The sequence below is a fragment of the Bubalus bubalis genome, chromosome 12, assembly GCF_019923935.1.
Source record: "Bubalus bubalis isolate 160015118507 breed Murrah chromosome 12, NDDB_SH_1, whole genome shotgun sequence".
Lineage (NCBI taxonomy): Eukaryota > Metazoa > Chordata > Mammalia > Artiodactyla > Bovidae > Bubalus > Bubalus bubalis.
In genome coordinates this window covers 105,778,049-105,793,961 of record NC_059168.1, presented here as the reverse complement: position 1 = coordinate 105,793,961, position 15,913 = coordinate 105,778,049, and the positions used below count along the sequence as shown (strand labels likewise).

General features: G+C 56.9%; 1 protein-coding gene across 5 annotated transcripts in view; it reads left to right on the top strand.

The window, feature by feature from the left end:
• Positions 1-63: 63 nt before the first annotated feature.
• The window catches only part of EXD3 (exonuclease 3'-5' domain containing 3), a 78,265-nt gene continuing 62,415 nt past the window's right edge, over positions 64-15,913 (top strand). For 2 of the 5 annotated variants that reach the window (XM_025262111.3, XM_025262112.3), the window contains exons 1-2: positions 65-215; positions 4,010-4,294. The gene's annotated coding sequence lies outside the window, so the exon portion shown is untranslated. Of the gene's footprint in view, positions 216-4,009; positions 4,295-15,913 lie in introns of all 5 variants that reach the window. The other 3 variants (XM_025262114.3, XM_025262113.3, XM_044926581.2) reach the window with 3 other exon arrangements.

The following is a 15,913-nucleotide window of genomic DNA, read 5'->3' as shown; positions in this document are numbered from 1 at the left end:
CCGCCCCCTGACCACGCCCCCACTGGAGGCCCGGCCCCGTCCCCGAGTCGGCCCCGCCCTTCTGGACTTGAGCCCAGAGCTCCCGCGCCGACGCTTTCCCGCCGCCGCTGACGGCTCGGAGTCGGCCTCGGTGCGCTGGGGAAAACCATCCGGGCCCGCCTCTGGCGCCGCTGCCGCGGCCGCGCTAAGGTTCCGGGCGGACCCTGCCGTGTCAGGTAAGAGGCCCCGGGGCCGGGCCGTGAAGCGATCCTGGGGCCTCGCGGGCCGGCGCTGGACGCGGGCGCCGCTGGGAGGGGCCGGGGGCGGGTCACCCGTGGGCCCCGGGTCGGCGCCGGAGGGGCGGCTGGGGGCTCGGCGCGGAAGCTGGCCGTGGCCCGGGGCCGACGGCCCTGTGGGGGCGTCTGTCAGGCCCTCAGCCCGCCGGGCTCGGCCCGCCTGCAGGGACGCTGAGGGCCCCGAGCCTGCCCTGTGTCGGTGCCACACCGTGAACACCGGAAGCCCCTTCCTCTCCACAGGGAAAGCGGAAGCCCCCAGGGCTGTGCGCCCGCCCTCGGGGTGACGCGGGCCGCCCTCCGGGGACGCGGGCCGCCCTCGGGGCGCTGGGGCTCTGTCCCGGCGGAGGCGGGGCCCTGCGGTGCCCGGCCGCCCGGCGCCGCTCGCGTCCCGCGGGGCTCCCTCTGCGTCTCACGCGGCTCAGCCCCGCGGTGCCCCAGGGCCTTCACAGAGGGTGGCCGGCGGGGAGGACGCGCTGCTGCAGCCGTGGGGGCTGCATCTGTCTGAGGCGCCCACAGGCTGGGAGAGCCACAGCGTCCCTCCTCAGGGGGCCTGTCTTTGCCCTTTCGCCCCTGCCACGGAGGGTCTGCTTTCTATCGCTTTGTCTACTGTTTTAAGTGTTAATCTCATCTGAAAAATGCTTTCACTGCAACATGTGACTCTTTGACCAAACACCTGGGCACCGCGGCCTTTCGATGCTGGCGCAGAAACGTTCCCATCACTGCACGAACCCTGGAAACTCCCGGACACAGGCTCTGCCCTTATGCCTGAGCATCCTCCAGGGTCCAGGGAGGTGTGTGTCCTGGGCGGCTGGCAGAGAGCCACCTGCCTCCGACTTTGGCCACCCTCCCTGCTCAGTTGGGGCTGTGACTCAGCTTCCTTCCCTGAGGACAAAGTCACTGAGGACAAGCCAACAGGGCTGCGAGATGATGCTTGTCGACTGGGAAGGCCTCCTGGGCCCTGCGCCCCCGAGGAGGCTGCTCTCTCACCAGTGGGGCGCTGAGGTTCCCAAATTGTTGGTGTGGAGGTGGGCAGAGCCCCCACTTCTCATGTGCTCCTCTCCTCCCCGAATTCCCGTGTGGACGCTCACTTCCTCAGACCAGACCTCCCAGCCCCGGGCCTCCCACCGCCCTGCCTGGTACAGCCTCAGGACCCTTGCAGCCCTGAGGGTCCCTGAGCTCAGCTGCGCCCTCCCACCCGCCCACTTGGGCCTCCTCCTTCCTGCAGCCCCCCACCCACACCTCTCCTTGCAGCTCATGTCCTCTACCCACCAAGCCCCCACCCACCAGTTCAGTTCACTTCAGTCGCTAAATCATGTCCGACTCTCTGCAACCCCATGGACTGCAGCACGCCAGGCTTCCCTGTCCATCACCAACCCTCGGAGCTTGCTCAAACTCACGTCCATCAAGTCGGTGATGCCATCCAACCATCTCTTCCTCTTCCCCTTCTCCTCCTGCCCTCAATCTTTCCCAGAATCAGGGTATTTTCCAATGAGTCAGTTCTTCACATCAGGTGGCCAAAGTATTAGAGTTTCAGCTTCAGCATCAGTCCTTTCAATGAATATTCAGGACTGATTTCCTTTAGAATTGAGTGGTTTGCTCTCCTTGCCGTCCAAGGGACTCTCAAGAGTCTTCTGCAACACCACAGTTCAAAAGCATCAATTCTTCGGTGCTCACCTTTCTTTATAGTCCAACTCACATCCATACGTGACCACTGGAAAAACCATAGCTTTGACTAGATGGACCTTTGTTGGCAAACTAATGTCTCTGTTGGCAAAGTAATATGCTGTCTAGGTTGGTCATAACTTTTCTTCCAAGGAGCGCCCCCCAAACTCTTTGTCCAGGTTCTGGTCCCTCTGTCTGGGCAGGAGAAGCCTGGCCCCACTGGCCTGTCTCTGTCCACAGTAACCTCGAGCCTCAGGTGGGTCACGTGGCTCCTGCCCTGGGAGCTCGCCCCTCCCCTGGCCCAGTCTCTTCCCTTCCCTCCTTGGCCTCACCTCCACCCATCCTGCCTCCCAGCTGGAAGGGATCCCCGGTGCCTGCACCCCAGATCTGCCTCCTCCCTGAGAACGTGCCTGCTCCCTCGGAGTGCTGCCGTGTCCCCAGTGTGTCTCCCGGGGGCGCTCCCCCCAGGTGTCATTTCCCCTCTATACAGACGTCCTGTGTTTCTTCCCACCTTGAACAGAAAGCCCCCGCCCTCAGCCCACATGTCTCCTTGCTCCTTTACAGCCAGACTCCTTTTAAGAATTGGCAGGATTTAGCGTCTCTGTTTCCTTTGCCGGGTGCTGTTTAGATACTGAGATGTGCTTCACAAATCATACAGCTCATTTTAAAATGAACAATTCTGTGTTTCTGTCAGATTCACAGAGCTGTGCCACCATTGCCCCCAGTGCATCCCCACTGCAGCCCCCCGCCCGCCCCCCACCCCCACCCCGGTCATCCCTGCCCGAGGCAACCAGTCATCCAGTGTCTGGATTCACCTCTTCTGGACTATTCGTATAAAGAGAATCACAAAGCGCGTAGATTTCTATCTGGTATCTCCCCCTCAGCATCATGTGCTTGAGGTCCGCACACATTGCAGGAGGGTCAGTGCTCCGTTCCTTTTCAGGCTGAGTCACTTCCATTGTGTGGATGGACCCATTTTGTTGATCAAACGGACCCCCGCTGAGGCACTCCAGGGGGCCCGCTGTCTGGCTCTTGTGAGTCACACACTGCGGGTGTTTCTGTGGCCTTGTGTTCTCTGTGCTCTTGGGTGCACCCCCAGGAGTGGCTTTGGTGGGTCAGGCGGTCATTCGGCATAGCTCTTTGACTGTCTTTCCATAATGCTTTTTATTCTTCATCCTGCCGGGGTGCCACCCAAACTCCCGTTGGGGTTTTTGGCGGGCCTCCTTGTGACTCATCCCTCCTCGGTGCCTGGCCTCTGGGACACATGTCCTTTGGGTCTCCTGTGTTCCCTGCCCCTTCCACCTCCTCTGGGCACCTGCTCCCCCAGGTCCCTTGAATTACCGTCTGGCTGTCCTCTGTGCCCACTAATCTTGTGTTTTTCTATTTTCACAATAAAAGAATGAAAAAAGGGACTTCCCTGGCAGGCCAGTGGTTAAGACTCCACACGTCTAATGCAGGGAGCACAGGTTCAATCCCTGGTCCAGGAACTGAAGCCCCACATGCTCTGAGGCATGGCCCCCAAACAGTAAAGATGAAGGAGTAGCATCGCTGTGGCTGCCTCTGTGGTGCTGAGCTCTGCCCCCTCAGAGCCCAGAGCTTGGAGCAGGCGAGGTGCCCCGCGGTGCTGGCCAAGCAGCCTCTGCGTCCGCACCACAGGAGCCCACTCTGCAAAAGCGCTGGGCACTGAGCACACACAGCGACGCGTGTGTGTCTTAGGGGAGTGTGGCAAGTGAGCGCAGATGCACAGAGGCCAGACTGTGTGGTTCTATCCGTGCAACTTTCCTGAAATGACAGACGATGTGAACGGAGATGCGACCAGCATTGGCAGGGCCGCTCGCAGATCAGGGCCTTGGGGCGACTGCAGAGGGCAGCAAGGGCTCCGTGGCACTGCCGTGCTCTGGCTCTCCTCTAATCCACACGATGCCCTGCTTGTGATTTGGGGTGAAAGGTAGATGGGACGTCTCTTTATTATTTCTTACAAGTACATGCATATCTATAGTCATCTCAAAATGAAATGTTTAATTAAAAAAATCCTTAAGAAGGTTTCAATTACAAGTTTTTCTGTTTTACAGATACTCTGAAAGTTGGAGTGATTCAGTGACCGCTAAGGTTCTTCCAGCTCTGAAGAAGGTGGTTCAGAAACACTTCATTGTGTCTGAGCTGAAATCTACTTCCCAGCAGCAGTGGAGGCGTTGGGAGCGGCTTCCGTCAGGACGCTGTTCCACCTCTGGCCATGAGAGCTCCCGGCCGCTCACGTCACCAGCACTGCTGAGACCGTTTGGAGCACACAGCTCACACGTGAGTGTGTGAGGGAACACATACCGGAGGGAGCCCGGGAGAGGGAACCGCTTCCTGAGGTAAGGACTCAGCTCAGAGGCAAGCTTAGCGCTGGAACTTGCTTCCCAAGAAACTTAATAGCTGGTTAATTCTGGAGCTCAGGGGTCAATCAAATGGGCAGGAGTTTTGGATATTTGGGAATTGATTTTAGCCCAATACAAGAGGTTGGGTTTTTTTTTTTGTTTTTCCTCTTTTTAAACAATGGGCACGTCCAAGAAAAAAGCCAAATGCCAGATAAGATTTTTCTCTCAGAAAATAAATGTAGGCTCACACGTGACAGAGGCACTTGGTGTCCAAGGTCACTGCGTGGAGCCTGGGTTCCTCGGGCTGTGCCCATCACATGAGCCCGTGGAGAGCCCCTTGACCCAGCGCTGGGTGACCACGTTTCCTGGGGGCTCAGCACACCCGCCTCTTCCGCTGCTCAGGGACCACCGACAGAGAACCTGGGTACTGAGGGCCAGTCCCGCCCCCCCAGGAAGCCTTATGGAAGGAAAGGCAACATGCCGGGAGGGGCTCGTTCAGATGCGAGCAGGGCTTCCCAGCCGGGGCAGTCTGCACACCAGGGCAGCCATGCACGCAAGTGGCTCAAGATTTGTCTCCTGGAGGTTCGGAGCTGAAAGGAGACTATAAACAGGGGAACTTGTAGTTCTGTCCTGCAGGACGCTGTGGGGAAGGGCTGCGTCTCCAGGGAGCTGGGCGTTGGGTGCCCTGGACCTGCAGGCGGCTCCTCACCTGTCTCTGCTCTCATAGACGGAGCCCCTCATGCAGTTTCAGAGCAGAGGCCACGCTGCTGCTGCTTCCCGAGCCAGTTCCCACTCGCAGGCCCCCTGCACAGCCATGTGGCATCCTGCCCACGACAGCTCTGCGGCCAGGGCCCACCCCCAGGTTGTGCCCCATCTCCAGGAGAAGCCAGAGTGCGAGGAAGGGGGAGGAAACATGACGCGAACCGGCAGCGACAAACCTGGAGCCAGAAACAGCCTGAAAAGAAGAAGCGTGCGTCACGTGGAGCCAACAGAGTAGCGACCTAGTGCTGCCCCAGATGGGCAGGTGTGGCTTCTGGAGTCCAGAGGGAAGGGCCGGCCTGGGGGCCTCCAGGGAGGAGGAGGGCCAGCCAGAGGGAAGAGGACCATCAGGGCTGTTACAACAAAAGGCAAATCCAAGAAGCCTGCATTTAACCAGAAAGCATTCATCTCTGGTGGAGAGCAAACCAGCCCCCCCCCTCCCAAAGTCAAAAATAAACAGAAGAAACGGAAGGAAGCAGGAGGAATTAATATAGAGAAAAACTTAGAATGAAATGATGCTGTTTGCAGCAGCATGGATGGACCTAGACATTATCACACTAAGTAAAGTAGGTCAACGGAGAGGGCGATGGCCCCCCACTCCAGTACTCTTGCCTAGAAAATCCCGGGCGGAGGAGCCTGGTGGGCTGTAGTCCATGGGGTTGCCGAGGGTCGGACACGACTGAGCGACTTCACTGTCACTTTTCACTTTCCTGCATTGGAGAAGGAAATGGCAACCCACGCCAGTGTTCTTGCCTGGAGAGTCCCAGGGACGGGGGAGCCTGGTGGGCTGCCGTCTGTGGGGTCGCACAGAGTCGGACACGACTGAAGCGAATTAGCAGCAGCAGCAAGGTAGGTCAAAGACAGCAGCACATGATGTCTCTTACGTGTGGAGTCTAAAATGTGACATGAATGAACATACCAGGGAAACAGAAACAGACGCAGATGTAGACGACAGACCTGTGACGACCCAAGGGGAAAGGGGGTATAGGTTAGGGTTCTGAATTGACGGGTACACACAACTCTATGTAAACAGATAAACACCAAGCATCTATTTACTATACAGCACAGAGAACTATATTCAATATCTTGTCATAATCTATATTGGAAAAGAATCTGAAAATATATATATATATCTGAAGAAAAAAAAAGAGAAAAGTTAATTAAATACTTAAATCAGGAGGTATAAAATTAGTAAAACCAGAAGCTAGTTCTTTTTTAATTTTTGGCCATGTTGTGCAACTTGAGTCCCAAAGAAAGGCAATGCCAGAGAATGTTCAAACTACCGCACAATTGCACTCATCTCACATGCCAGCAAAGTAATGCTCAAGATTCTCCAAGCTAGGCTTCAACAGTACATGGACGGAGAACTTCCAGATGTTCAAGCTGGATTCAAAAAAGGCAGAGGAACCAGAGATCAAATTGCCAACATCTGCTGGATCATAGAAAAAGCAAGAGAATTCCAGAAAAACATCTACTTCTGCTTCCTTGACTACGCTAAAGCCTTTGACTGTGTAGATCAGAACAAACTGTGGGAAAATTCTTAAAAGAGATGGGAATACCAGACCACTTTACCTGCCTCCTGAGAAACCTGTATCCAGGTCAAGAAGCAACAGTTAGAACTGGATATGGAATAGCAGACTGGTTCCAAATTGAGAAAGGAGTATGTCAGGTGGTATATTGTCATCCTGCTTATTTAACTTCTATGAAGAGTACATCATGTGAAATGCCAGGCTGGATGAATCACAAGCTGGAATCAAGATTGCCAGGAGAAATATCAATAACCTCAGATATGCAGATGACACCACCCTTATGGCAGAAAGTGAAGAAGAACTAAAGAGCCTTTTGATGAAAGTGAAAGAAGAGAGTGAAAAAGCTGGCTTAAAACTCAACATTCAGAAAACTAAGATCATGGCATCCGGGCCCATCAATTCATGGCAAATAGATGGGGAAACAATGGAAATAATGACAGACTTTATTTTGGGGGGCTGCAAAATCACTGCAGATAGTGACTGCAGCCGTGAAATTAAAAGACGCTTGATCCTTGGAAGAAAAGCTATGACCAACCTAGACAGCATATTAAAAAGCAGAGACATTACTTTGCTGACAAAGGTCCATCTAGTCAAAGCTATGGTTTTTCCAGTAGTCATGTATGGATGTGAGAGTTGGACTATAAGGAAAGCTGAACGCCAAAGAATTGATGCTTTTGAACTGCCATGTAGAAGACTCTTGAGAGTCTGTTGGGCTGCAAGGAGATCAAACCAGTCCATCCTAAATGAAATCAGTCCTGAATATTCATTGGAAGGACTGATGCTGAAGCTGAAGCTCCAATACTTTGGCCACCTGATGCAAAGAACTGACTCATTGGAAAAGACCCTGATGCTAGAAAAATTGAAGGCAGGAGAAGAAGGGGATGACAGAGGATGAGATGGTTGGATGGCATCACCGACTCGATGGATGTGAGTTTGAGCAAGCTCCGGGAGTGGTGATGGACAGGGAGGCCTGGAGTGCTGCAGTCCATGGAGTCACAAAGAGTCAGACACGACTGAGTGACTGAACTGAACTGGTAGAGCTTGAGAGACCTTAGTTTCCCAACCAGGGATCGAACCCAGGCCACGGCAGTGACAGCACCAAGTCCTAATCACTGGGCCACCAGGGAAGTCCCCCAAAACTAGTTCTTTGGAAAGACCAATGATACAACCTTTTGCTAAGAGTAATTAAGGGAAAATGAAAGTGAAAAAAATTTTGAACACTCACGAAAGGTGAGAGCCACACACGTAAACGGCATATACACCGAACCCTGACGTTACAGTAATAAACATGGGAACCTCCTCGGAAATCAGGGCCTCCTGTCAGAACAGGCCTGGGGGAGGGCGGTTGGAGTAGCCGGTGGGTGAAGACCAGTCGGGCTCAGAAGTGCTCGCTGTCTGGGCCTGGGGTCCCAGCCCCCAGCCCTGGCTGCAGCCTGCGTCACCCCGAGGCAGGACCACCAGCCACCCCTCGAGACGGCAGGTGTGCCTGGCGGCGTGGAGAGGCGGTGACAGGAGAGGCCCGCCTTGCAGCTCATAATCCTGGGCGTCCAGGTGGGTGCCCAACTCCTCTCTAGAGCTAAGAGTCCATCATAGTTTAACTTTCAAAACTAACTTTGTGGTTTGATTACTTTTTCATGAATACGAGGTGGAGTGTGTTCATTGTGTAATATCTAGAAGATTCAGAGAGTGAAAGAGAAGACCCAGAGGGCCGGTGGGTGGCCCCAGTGCCGAGTGGGCCGGGGCCCAAGGCCCTTTATTCCCAGCAGCTGCTTTGGTGACAGCTTCGTGCCACATGGGGAGGCTTTGTCCCCATGACATTAAGTAGTCAATGTAAAATGCAATTTTTAAGGTGCTTCCCAGGTGGCTCAGTGGCAAAGAATCAGCCTGCAATGCAGGAGACTGGGGTTTGCTTGCTCCTTGGAAGAAAAGCTGTGACCAGCCTCAGTCAGAACAGGCAGGGAGCAGGAACCTCCACCCAGATGGTGGGGCTGCTGACCGCTGACCTCTGCCCCTGCTCCTGCTGCTGCCTGGCACCCAGTGAGAAAGGGTACTGAAGACCTTTGTGGCCGAGACTCCCAGGGCTGGTTCCTGCGTGCTGCAGGGGAAGCACTGCGCCGTGGGAGGCCAGGGCGGTGATCCAGGGGGCCAGAGACCACCACCGCGGTGTCCCTGAAAGTCACCGTCTGTGTTTAGAGTTAGTGAGTCTGATTTTTAAAGAAAGGAACAATCCTGAAGTCAAATCAAGAAGTTAAGAATCAAGCCCCTGGGAAGGAGGGAGTGAGAAAGACAGACTGCCCAGTATCACCCAGTGTTGGCGAGGACGCTGCGTGAAGACCCACCTGTGGGGGGAGTCTCCCGCGGCTGCTGCCCTGGAGGCGCCCACAGGTTCCCCAGAGTCGAATGCCAGCCGCGTCTGGCCTGGCACACTGCAGAGAGGCCGGCAGGCATCCACACGGGCCACGGCTGGGTCCACAGCAGATGCCGCGTGGTGTGGACAAGCCCCGTGCTGAGTGGACGGAGCTGGATGAGAAAGGATGGCTCTGTTTTCACGAGGTGTCCTGACCAGGTGGAGCTGCCAGGGCTGGGGCGGGGGCAGTGATCTTCGGGTAACGGTGGCTCTGGGTCAGGGGTGCCGGTTGCCCATGCCTGAATATATTAGAGACACTGAGTTGTCCACTTTAAGAAGTCAGTTCCACAGTCTGTGGATTACATCTCCATGAAGTTTTAAAAGCGTCACTGAGATGAACGCACCCATGCTGAATTGTGTTTTAGGGGCGCCCCCGTCAGTGCTTGTTGCTTCACTGAAGAGGCCTGAGCGGCCCCATCCGCAGGGGCCCGGCCTTCCGCCCCTGTGTCTCGGGGGGCCGGGGCAGCTCCGGCATGGTGACCGCGTCCTGCAGTGGGAACAGCAGGGTGACTCCTGCGGCCGTTACGCGGAGCAGTGGCTGAGGAGCCGGGCATCCGCCCTTCCTGCGGAGGCCCCGGTATCGCGGTGGGGAGGCAGCCGGGCCGCCGGGCCACCCTCCTCCCTGGTCAGCGGCGTTTCTCCAGAGCAGTGTGTCCAGCAGAATTACCTGAGCCACAGGTGTGCCTTTAAATTTTCTGTTAAAGAGGCAAGCTGGTTTTCATGACACACTTTATGTACGCCTAGTGCGCCCTGCGCTCCTATTCCCGAGCGCAGCCGGCGTAGAGAAGCCGGCAGTTTCCTGCATTGGGCGGCCTGCCGGGTTGCGGGCGAGGAGGGGCCGCGGGCCGCCCGGATCCCGCGCTGAGCCCCGCCCCGCCGAGCTCCTGCTCGGGTCCTCCGGGGGAGCCGGAGCCTGGGCCCGGCAGGCCCCTTGCCACGCCCGCGTGCCCCCTGGCCGCTGTGGAGGCGCAGGGAATGCCTGCGGGGACACGCAGCCAGCGCCCCGTGTTTGTGGGAAACAACAGAGAAGTAGCGACGGGAGCGGGACTTGGCCTCCCAACCAGAGTGCGGCGCTGACCCCCGTCACTCCCCACGGTGCGGAGAGAAGGCCTCCTGCTGCGCTCTCCTGGGCCGGCGGATGGACGGATGGACAGAGGCCTGGACCTGGGCAGCAGCGTGACTCCTGCGGGGCCCTAAAGCCCTGCTGTCTGGCTGCTTGAAAGGCAGTTCGGGATCAGAAACTTGGGCCCTCCACTCCTCGCTGTGCCCCCCGAGCCAGGACACGTCCTCTGGGCTCCCGTGGGTTCTCAGGCTTCGAGGCTGGGGCACAACCCGTTCACAAAGCCGCTTTGAGGGGGACGACAGGCCCGAAGGACGCACCCCAGCCTGGCCTCCTTTGGATGTGAGGGGTTGAAGGGCGGGGCGGGGGCGGGGGGAGGCGGGGCCAGGAAGGGACACGCCCACGAGCGCCAGCTCTGAGCCCCCTCCTGCCTCACACGGGGCTGGGGGCTCCGCTGGAGGCGGCAGCATCCCCGAGGGTGGGCCTGCTGGTGTCCTCTTCTTCCTCTGGGTCTCCTCGGGCCTGACTGAGGGCAGAGTTCAGGACACGTCTGCCTGGGGGGCCAGCCTGGTCAGCATACCAAGCAGGAGGATGGAGGCACAGCGGGGGGCCCTGATCGCCTGGAATTTGTAGCAGCCCGGGCTGGCTCCCAGGAGGCTCCCAGGTAGATAATCTCAGGTGGCTCCCAGGTAGATAATCCAGCCACCTCTCAGGAGGAAGCAGTCTGGCCGGACTTCTCTCTGGAACCGCCCTGCCCCCTCCTCTGGTTTGAGTCCGTTTCTCGGTGGGTTTGGTGTCTGACAGGGGTTCCCCGCCCAGGTGTAGGGCAGAGCTGAGAAGCAGGAGCCTTTGGGGTGAGCGGGGATCTTTGAGGCGGACGTCCGGTCACATGCCCGGCCTCCCTGCAGGGATGTGGCTCAGCCTAGCCCCTTTCAGCAGAATCACAACCCTGAATGCGTTGTATTTGGTGACTGATTTAGAGAAAGTTCAAAACCTGGAGGAGGTGCTCGCCAGGGGTCCCGCCCCGGGAGTTGGCCTGGTGTGTGCGGCAAGCCCAGCACCGCCGCTGCAGCTTGTTTCGTTTTCAAATGAGGTCCGTTTATAAGGGCTGCAGTGGGCTGAACTTGAACTTGGTAGCTGCCAGCTGTTTTCAATCTCAGAAGCACGTAGTTGCTGATTTCAGATTCTGGGGCTCGGGAACAGACCAGAGCTGAGCTCTGCTGGCCAAGGAAGGTCTGGGTCTGTCCGCCTGACCTGGGGCTGGCCTGAGAGCAGAGACCATCGCCTGCCTCACATGGCCAGGCGGCACCATGCCCTGAGAGAAAGTGGGAAAGTGGCCCCGCAGAGGGAGGTGGAAATATACCCACAGCAAAACCTTGGAATTGTAGAGGTTAGCCCTAGTTGAGAAGATCGGAAAACACACCCTCCCTCAGCAGAGCCGTTGGGTCATCTGCCCCCTTCCTGGTTGTTGATATTCAGTCATTCAGTCGTGTCCAACTCTTTGTGACCCCGTGGACTGCAGCATGCCACACTTCCCTGTCCTTCACTATCTCCCAGGGTTTGCTCAGATTCACGTCCATTGAGTTGATGATGCCATCCAACCATCTCATCCTGTCGCCGCCTTCCATTCTCAGTCTTTCGCAGCGTCAGAGTCTAATGGGTGCCTCTTCGCATCAGGTGGCCAAAGTATTGGAGCTTCAGCATCAGTGCTTCCAATGAATATTCAGGGTTGATTTCCTTTAGGGTTGATCGGTTTGATCTCCTTGCAGTCCAGTGGGACTCTCAAGGGTCTTCTCTAGCACCACAATTTGAAAACATTCAGTTCTTCATTGCTCAGCCTTCTTTAGGTCCAACTCTCACGTCTGTACGTGACTACTGGAAAAACCATAGCTTTGACTATATGGACCTTTGTCGGCAAAGTAAAGTCTCTGCTTTTTAATACGCTGTCTAGGTTGGTCATAGCTTTTCTTCCAAGGAGCAAGTGTCTTTTAATTCCATGGCTTCAGCCACCATCTGCAGTGATTTTAGAGCCCAAGAAAATAAAGTCTCCCACTGTTTTCATTTTTTCCCCACCTATTTGCCAAGAAGTGATGGAACCGGATGCCATAATTTTAGTTTTTTGAGTGTTGAGTTTTAAGCAGGTTTTTCACTCTCCTCTTTCACCTTCATCAAGGCTCTTTAGTTCCTCTTCACCTTCTGCCGTTACAGTGGTATCATCTGCATATCTGACCAGCAAAGTGGATGCCTGCAGTGGAAAGAAGGCCATCGAGGCCTTGTGCTTGGACAAACCCTGACTGGCTCACGTGGAAAGAGCATGAGGCGTGGGGCCCTTCTGGGCCCGGGTTCCCCTGGAGGGCGGGGGTGGGCAGATGGGCCTTCCTGCTGCACGTCTTTACACGTGTTCCCTCCGTGTGCGTGTTCACTTGTGTCCGACTGTAACCCTTTGGACTGTAGCTTGCCAGGCTCCTCCCTCTATCAGATTTTTTCATGCTGGTGGTCTTTACTACTAAAATAAAGCCTCCATCTTTTCACAGAGGAAATGTCCCTGGGGTCACACAAGGGTGGAGTGGCCTGGGGGCTGGACTGTGCTGGGACGGAGGGGGCTATGGGCTGGAGACCCTCTCAGGAGCCCCCACGGCACCCATGGGCCCTGCCTGCAGCGGACTGGAGGCCAGGAGAGGAGGCCTGTTTGGAGTTTTCCTAAAAGCAGCTGATTGCTCTCAGCCACGCACGGGTCCCAACCCCAGCCCCACCAGGAGCTCGCTGCCTCAGGGCTCATTGGCTGGGTCGGTGGGTGGCCGTGGCCGTGTGCTGTGCAGGGTCAGGGGCTCCAGGAACAGCCAGCGACAGTGTTGACCACATGGAGCCTGCCTGGCCAGATGCGCACTCAGCCCAGGGGCCTGAGTGGGGCCTGGCCGATGGGGGTGACGTGAGGAGGAGCCAGGCTGGGGTCCCAGAGAGGGACCCTGCACCGTCTCCAGCCCCTCCTGTTCGGGACCCTCTGGCTGGCCCCAGGCTCACCCCCCACCCCAGGCCAGACAGGTCGCAGAGTTGGTGGGGTCACAGTGCGGTCACAGAGGCACAGCGGGCCATGGAGCTAGACCAGCCTTTGTGCCTAGCACTGCCCCGGGGCCCCAGGGGACGGACAGACAGTGGACACGCCAGACAGGAGGGCGAGGGGTATGAGCGGCACTTCCCCACGTGCAGGACGCGCTCGTCCCGTTGCGCCCTGGCCGGGCCCCAGTGTGGGCAGGACCCCGGGCGGCACTGCCTGCAGAGGGGCCCAGAGCCTGGCTCTGGCCTTGCCCGGCCACGCAGCACTGCCCTCCCCCTCCTGGTGCAAACACCTGCCTGCACCCACTCCATGGGTGCCCTGGGGGTGTGGCAGCTGGGAGAACCAGCCCCCCAGAGAGAGGGTGCTGTATCAGAGACCCCAGCTGCCGGGAGTGGCAGTCTTCCCAGGGTTGGGCCAGACTTGGGGTGGGAGATGGGCAGAACGCATCTGGGATTAGGTCCCAGCAAGGGGTAGGCAGGGGCGGGCAGCTGGGTTTTTCCCAGTGGTTCCTGGGCAGACAGGCCGGATTGCCTGCCTCAGTCCAGGTCCATTCAGGTGACCGTAGACAGGAGGAAAGCAAACGCTGAGGACAGGGGGAGAGGCCTGTCATGAGCGAGGGCTGGCCCAGCCGCTGCAGAGCCCGGGACGCCGGGGCTGGAGACAGGGTCTCGGGGACATCTGCGTGGGCTGGGCACCCAAGACCCCAGGTGGGGAGGGAGGGTTCCTTCCCGACAGACCACTCCTCCAGGCACCGGTGCCCCCAGGGAGGCTCTTCCCAGGAGTGCCTTCCCCCTGGCCCAGCAGCCGTCCAGGGCCTGCAGGGTAGGCCGCAGCCCTCAGACCTGAGGAAAGGGGCTGTGAAGGGAGGGAGGTGTCCATACCGACCAACAAAGCGCGCGGAAGCCACCGGCTCCTTGGGGGTGAAGGGAGACGGAACTCGTGGATGTTATTAAAATTCTGGTAGTAGGAATGAGTAATTAACGAAAGAGTGGCAAAATAAAAGTCAAGAAATCTCCCCCAAAGGCAGAGAAGAGGAGACATAAGAAAATTAGAGGTTCTTCCAGGAAGCCCAGCGTCTGAGTCAGAGTAACGCCAAGAGCAGAGAATCCAGGGGTGCCTAGCAGACCTCGCCCCGTCCGTCCCTCCTTCTGGCACCTGCAGGCTGGCAGGGGAGGTCCCCCAGGAGGGGAGCAGAGTCCCAGCTGCAGTCAGGAGGCAGGTGGTTCAGAGCTCGCAGCACCACGGGAAGGACCATCACCATCACCCCTGGGGATGGCTCCTCACCCACAGCCAGGCCCAGCCAGGCTTCTAGCCAGGCCGGGGGCCTGTGAAGACGCTTGCAGACAGCCGAGAGCAGTGGCACATCCCCCTGCAGTTATTCTCAGGAAGCTTGTGGAGAACGTGCTCCTCTGGAGTCAGGAGGAGACAGAAGATGGAGGCTTCGAGGTCAGGGATGCAGGACGCACTGGGCAGAAGCGGGGCAGGAGGCGCCGGGCTTGTCCTGCGCCGCCGGGCTGGAGAGCAGCCGTGCAGACCAAGATGGGCGGCAGAGGCTCGGGAGGGGCTGCCCCTGGGAGCAGGCAGCCCTCCTCCAGCTTGTCTGAACTTCCTGGGGAGGGTTGTGGTACTCAGTCCCGTTCGTGATGGCTTTGCAAGGAATCCAACAGGGAAGAAGTGGTGTCGCTTTTTTTTTCTTTACTCTTCCGCCCTCTTTAGATAGGATAATTTCGACTGCGTGCTTAGTTGTTAAGTCGTGTCTGACTCTTTGCAACCCCATAAACGGTAGCCCACCAGGCTCCTCTGTCCACGGGAATCTCCAGGAAAGAATACTGGAGTGGGTTGCCATTCCCTTCTGCAGGGGATCTTCCTGACCAGGGATCAAACCCAGGTCTCCTGCATTGCAGGTGGATTCTTTACCGTCTGAGCCACCAGGGAGGCCCTAATTTCCATTGATCTGTCTTCAAATTCACTGACTCTTTAATCTGCCATCTCCAGTCTACTGTCAAGCCCAGTCAGTGGATTTTCCGTTTCAGTCGTACTTGTATGCGTTTTATTGGAGAACTGCCATCTAGTTCTTTATTGTTGTCGTGGTTCAGTCCAGCTCGCTTGCAGCCCCGTGGACCGTAGCCCACTCCACTCCTCTGTCCATGGGATTTCCCAGGCAAGAATGCTGGAGTGGGTTGCCATTTTCTTTTCTAGGGATCTTCCTGATCCAGGGATGGAACTCACATCTCCTGCATTGGCAGGTGGATTCTTTACTGCTGAACCGTCAGGGGCTCCCGTTCTTCTATGTAGGCTCATGTGATTTCCATTTCTGCCTCTCTGTTTCATGAAGATTGTATTATCCTGTAACTTTTTGGGCGTGATTTTCATTCGTCCTTTGAACACACTTATGATAGTTGTGTTACAGTCTTTGCTAAATCCAACCTCTGAGCCGCCTTCAGCTTGCTTTCTGTCAAGTGCTTTTCTGTATTCTTCCCCCTTACCTACAGGTCGCACTTTCCTTTGTGATTTTTATGTTACCTACTGAACATCGTGAATGATATGCTGCAGGGACTCTACTCTGTTACCTTCATCTGAAGAATGCTGAGTGTTGTTCCAGTGAGCAGGCAATTTCTGATTACCTTGAGCTGGTGAGGGGGCATAACTTGGCATTGCATTCAGTCAGTTCAGTTCAGTCACTCAGCCGTGTCTGACTCTGTGACCCCATGGACTGCAGCACACCAGGGCTCCCTGTCCATCACCAACTCCTGCACCTTGCTCAAACTCTTGTCCATCGAGTCAGTGATGCCATCCAACCATCTCA